This window comes from Pinus tabuliformis, chromosome 4_2, assembly GCF_031772625.1.
Source record: "Pinus tabuliformis cultivar Carrire ecotype Pingquan chromosome 4_2, CPIR1, whole genome shotgun sequence".
NCBI lineage: Eukaryota > Viridiplantae > Streptophyta > Pinopsida > Pinales > Pinaceae > Pinus > Pinus tabuliformis.
In genome coordinates, this window is record NC_142304.1 from 892,688,753 (window position 1) to 892,695,412 (window position 6,660).

The window sequence follows — 6,660 nt, forward strand, 5'->3', positions numbered from 1 at the left end:
TAAAGGATCGGTGTTTACCGATTGAGGGCATAACAAAGGAACCCTCATCGATAACAGATGAATAATGGAATAAACTAGATAGAAACACGATTGCAACAAACCACCAATATCTAGCAAAGAATGTGTATTTCAATGTGTCTGGAGAAAAAACAACATAATGATTATGAAGAAGCTCCATGATTTATATGAGAAGAACACAACATCAAAAAAGTGTTCTTGATGAAGAAGCTTTATAATCTCAAGATGAAGGAGGGTGCTTTAGTTGTTGAGCACTTGAATGAATTTAATATTATTACTAATCAACTTGCCTCTGTTAAAATCATTATAGATGATAAAATTAGAGTCATTTTGTTAATGTGTTATATGTGAGACCACTAGGAAAGTTTAATTGTAGCTATAAGCACTTCAGCAACTACAGGGACCCTGAAGTTTGATGATGTCAGTATTAGTTTAATGAATGAGGAGCTATGACACATGTCAATTGCGGAAAACTAGGGAGGAGAAGCTTTACCTCTAGCTGATCGTGGTAGGAGAATTGATCGAGGCTGACAAGGGCGATCAAGATCGAGAGGTCGATCAAAATCAAGGAGGGGCTAGATCATTTATTTTGATTGTGGCAAACCCCGGCACAAAGAAAGAATGTCGATTCTGGAAGAAAGGACAAAACGATCAGAGACCGACCAATACAAATCATAAGTCATCCAACACAAATGAAGGTAAGATTACTATTGTAGCCATAGATGGTGATGTGTTGTTTACTGTTTCAGTAGAGGATGCATGTGTATATACATCTAACAGTGTCTTTGATTAGATCCTTGACTCTAGGGCATCTCACCGTGTAACCCCATGCAAAGATAGTTTTGTGGCATAATCACTTGGGTCACATGAGCGAGAAGGGATTAAAAATCCTTGTTGGTAAAAATTTATTGGCAGGTTTGAAATCCTACAATATTGATCTTTGTGAGCATTGTATATATGGTAGACAAAGAAGGGTTTCATTCGTTAGAGGTGGCCATGACAAAAAGAAAAATGTGTTAGAATTGATACACTCAAATTTGTTTGGCCCTGTTAACATCGAGTCATTAGGAGGAGCATCATATTTTGTAACATTTATAGATGATGCATCTAGGAAGGTTTGGACATATCCTATGAAAAGTAAAAGTGAAGTGTTTGGAATATTTCAAAAATTCCATGTTGTTGTGAAACAAAGACTAACAAATTGCTTAAGTGTTTGAGAAGAGATAATGGAGGAGAATATTGCTCAAATGCATTCAAGTAATATTGTAACAGGTTTGGCATAAAGCATGAGAAGACTGTGCCTAGTACTCCTCAACAGAATGGTGTCACAAAAAGGATGAATCACACCATTATGGAAAATGTGTGAAGTATGTTGTCCAATTTTGGTTTGGAGAAGAATTTTTGGGCTTAAGCAGTGAGCACCGCTTGTTACCTCATAAATAGATCTCCAATTACAGCCTTGGATGGCGATATCCCTGAAGAAGTTTGTACTGGTAAGAAGTTGAATTATTCTCACTTGAAAATATTTGGATGTGAAGCATTTGCACATATTCCCAAAGAAAATAGAACTAATCTAGACGATGAATCTATGAAATGCATTTTTCAGGGATATGCGGATGAAGAATTTGGTTATTGTCTATGGGATCCACTCAAATATAAAATTATTAGAAGCATGGATGTTATATTTAATGAGTCAGAAATGGTTAAGAGAAATGTAGGTGAGCTAGAAGTCAAGAAACTTATTGACAGGTTTGAAGAGCATCATGAATACATCCCACCAATGCAAGAAAATGGACAACAAATTCAAGAGCAGGAAGAACAACAAGTGGAAAATGAAGAACACCAAGAAGAATGAATCTTGCATGAACCTTTACAGGAGAATAAATCTGATAATTCACCACCACAGCTAGTTCGTAGATATTCTACGCCTCATAAGCCTTCACAAAGGTATCCTCCTTCAAACTATATTTTATTGACTCATGAAGGTGAGCCTAATTGTTTTAAAAAAGCTTGTAAAGTTGAGCACGATAAAAATGGAAGAAAGCAATAAAAGAAGAAATGAACTCTTTGCTAGAAAATAAAACTTGGGAGTTGGTAAATCTTCCAAAAGATAGAAAGGATCTACAAAACAAATGGGTTTACATGATTAAGCATGAAGGTGACGAAAATAAGGAGAAGTATAAAGCAAGGTTGGTGGTGAAAGGATTTGCCCAAAAAGAAGGTATTGAATTCGCTGAAAATTTTCTCACATGTTATTAAAATGTCATCCATTAGAGTCATTCTTGGTCTTGTTGTTGCTTTAGACTTAGTATGTGAATAGTTAGATGTAAAAACTGCTTTTCTTCATGGTGAATTGGAGGAAGAAATTTATATGTAGAAGCCATAAGGCTTCATAGAAAAAGGAAAAGAAGATCTTGTTTGCAGGTTGAAGAAGAGTCTCTATGGGTTGAAACAAGCACCTCCTTAATGGTACAAGAAATTTGATTGATTCATGTTGGAACATGGTTTTCACAGGTTGGAAGCTGACCATTGTGTCTATATCAAGAGGTATGATCAAGCAAAGTATATCATATTATTTTTATATGTGGATGACATGTTGATTGTTGGGCATGATAAGAATAAGATCAATAGGTTGAAGAAAGATTTGGGCACCAAATTTGCAATGAAGGATTTGGGACTAGCACAATAGATATTCGGCATGAGGATTATGCGTGATAGGAAAAACAAAATGTTGTGGCTATCACAAGAAAAATATATCAAGAAGGTGCTTGACAAGTTTAATATGAAGGATTCCAAGCCATTTGGTACACCCCTTGCAACCCACTTCAAGCTGAGTACTGAATTATGTCCTAGTGATGACAAGGAGAAAGAAGAGATGAGCAGGGTTCCTTATGCTTCAATAGTTGGCAGCTTGATGTATGCCATGGTATACACATGATTAGACATTGCATATTTAGCGGGAGTAGTGAGCAGGTTCCTTGCCAGTCCAGACAAACAACATCGGCGAGCAGTAAAATGGATTATGAGATATCTCAAGGGTAATAGTCATTATTTTTTATGTTTTGGTCATAATGAGACTGTGTTGGAAGGATTTACAGATGCAGATATGGCTGGAGATATGGACACTAGAAAGTCCACTACAAGTTATTTGTATACATTTGCAGGTGCAACAATATCTTGGGTGTCAAGGCTATAAAGAATAGTAGCTCTCTCTACAACATAAGCATAGTACATAGCTACAACAGAAGCTTGTAAATATATGTTGTGAATGCAATGATTCCTAGGAGAGCTAGGAATATAGTAGGGAAAGTATGTGTTATATTGTGATAGTCATAGTGCTATTTACTAAGCAAAAAACCCATCATTTCACTCAAAAACCAATCACATTGACCTAAGGTGATCCAAACTTAAACATGAACGCAACAAATTATAGATATACTCATAAACATAGAGATGCAGTAGAAAAAAACTTCATTTCACTAATAGAAAAATATTGAACTATGTTTACAAATAGAATGGAAATAAAATAGCTCGGGCGATGATAACTTATCCCTGAGAAGAAATTGTGCTACAATTAAGGAAATTGAAAAAATGAAATAAATAATGGCGAGGGTCCAAGTGGAATAGGTGGGTGGCCACCAATATCCACCTGGATCATAACGTACCATTGGATCCAGCATGTGTTGGAGGAAGGACAATTATCTTGGGAAATATCCATATAGATAGGAACCCTATTGATATGCTCACTAAAATTCGATGAAGAAATAAACACAAGTTATGTAGAGGCATGGTAGGAATCGATGTGACCCGATTCATGATTCTTCATTCGTCTTCAAGTGGGGAAATGTTACTTATGAAGCCGTCATAAAGACTTCGGCGCTGACCTCGCCGGAAACCACTCTCTAACAATCACGTCGACCCTAAACCGACTCCCACCCACCTTCATTGACTTGTAAACTCACTATGTTTCACATGCAGAATTCTAGATGCTTCTTCATGTTCTATAAATTTGTATTTTCTCTAGCCAAGGAATGCAATCCAAGGGCCAAGGCCTCTGTGTAATGTGAAGTGATTTCATTCTCCATTGTATTTGTGTTTTTCTTCTGTTTCTCCATTGTCTATGTCTATGAGATTATGATCTCTTTTCTCCCTCCGAATATGAATTTGTTGTGTGCTCTGAACTAACACAATGACTACTTACATTTATTTTCCTTCGTCATATGGAAATCTCAAAATTATTGTTTATTTTTACAATAGGTGAGCATTTACACTATCTTGCGCATCGTGAGTTTGTGGACAAGTTTCTCTTGCGTGCAGAGTATAGCCACCGATAACATATGCATTGCCTCCTACTACACAAAATTTTGTCACTATCCCTGTAATCCCCGTCCACGATCCTGGAGGACCTCTACAATGAACCCTACATTGTTGGGGGGAAAAGTATCTAATGCAGAATGCCTCTATCCCACTCTGAAGGTGATAGTACTCTAGCAACAACTGAATGCAAAGCTATTCAAAATTTCTTCTTTATGAGATGAGAGAGGGAAGAAAAGATGATCTACTAACCGTTATCTTGCGCCAATAGTCGATCCAGTCTTCACTCCTTGCCGCTTGCTCCTAGCTCCTTGTGCTTTTACCGGCCCAGCTACACACAGATCCTGTAAAAGCACAAGAAAAGGAAACTACAAGAAGCATACATCCATAATCGATTATAGGATTAGCATAAATCAAATATACAAGCATCTATTCATCATAAAGACACATGCGCATAGGAGAACCTCAAATACTTTATTGATAATAGAAGTAAAGTTCTGAGAGAGTTACAACCACAATGGGCCCAATCCAGCAACACCTCCCAGCTGAAAGAAATCTCCTCTTCACCTCCTTCAAGCAAACACCCAATAGCTCTAATCACAAACCAACAGCACTTCCTTACTTGCACAAAATTCCAGCCCCCTTAGACCTCATGAGAGAGCTCTATATATAGGTTTTTGGAGAAAGGATGAGTCATCTTGAGACTGGCCTGAAGCTGACTTGTGTCCTCTCCCACTTTAGTTAATCTTCAGTTCTTGAGTCCACATGGAGAATCTTGCTTCCACTTGGAGATCAAGACCCTCTTACTCATCACTAGGCGAATTCCTTGACCCAAGTGTCAGTTTGGAAGCTTCCTGGGCAGTTGACACCTTGCAGAATGACTGTGCCAATTGGCCAATCTCGCCCAACGCAGGTAGCCTTCATTAGTTTTGACCTTCAGCGCAGGTACAAGGAGGAGCAGTTGACATTCAGCGCAGATGCTCAGTGGAGCAGCTGACATGATCCAGAAATAGCCTGTTTTTGAGTGTTTTCAGGTGGAGAACTGATTTTCAGTGCTGTGGTTTGCAGACCTTGTTCCTCTAAGGGTAAGAACAACATGTTTAGGGACTTTGGATCCCTCAGATTATCGACATTTCATGCTCCATGCCGTTAGGCACAAAAATGTCTATAACATACATGTTTTCTGATCATGAAGAAACTCTCAGTATGTCCCTCTTCATGAGAAGAATAAATTCCCTTTGCATCATTTCCCAAGAATCTTCCTTTTATCCCAGTTTACAAGACTGACGCTATTGACTAGTTTCCTCCTCGCGCCGATTTGCAGAGATTAAAACTATCCCTAGTGCTATACGGAGTGACTAAGCCCTTTTCCAGTCGTGCTGATCCTCAATTAGCAATTTTTTAAAATCTGGAGTCGAAGCTTCCAACTCTAGAAGCTTTGTAACAGAAGTCTGGTAGATGGTTGGGATATATGGAGCCGAAGAATTCAGTTTGGGTTCCTTTCCCCTATTAGGATGGAACAACCTCAAGAGATAAGACCTTCTCCCATGATGAGAGTAACCATCTCCCATCCATCCAAGCTATATAAACCTCTCTTTTCCCAAGATAAACTAGTTTTTGGAGTGAGTTTCAATGATCAGCAATACATCTATAACTTGTAGCTTTCTAGTGTATGTTTGAGGTATAATAGTGTGTTTTGGTTTGGTTTGAGACTAGAGGGAAGAGGCCTTAAAACTTGCATTGTTGGGGCTATCCATGAGATGCTAGCAGAAGTGTGGGAACCCGGATATGTCGGAGGAGACCAACAACTTCAAGGCATTGGTTGTAATCTCTTTCTGATTTATATGAATACAACTATTGATTGATTTCCTACATGAAGCGTTATTTTACATCTTTATGGCTTAATTTTCCTTGACCTATTAAGTAGGCTGAATACAACATTGTATGCTATCACGTTTGTTTCTTTTGTTTTTTTGCTTGTTCAAGGTATTCGAAGAAAGGAAACAGAAGTTAGCTAGAGAGAGGAAGCAGGATTATCAGCAAGCAGAATAACGTTCTAAGAGGTAGGCCCTCTTAATTGATTCTAGCTTAATGAGATTTTCCATAGATTGTTTGTTTGTGGCTAGACCCGCTCTCTCTGGATAGAGGAATTATTTGTGTCCACACTGAGAATTTACCTACACCACAAATTTGCGACTCCACTGGGGAGCCAATCCTTCTGTTTGATCGATTGTCATTTCATCGTTTTGTGTGAACTTTTTTAGTATCACCATTTCCCTTTAGTTTTCTCTACTTTGCTTGGTTTACTGCTTTGAGTCTGAAATTTAT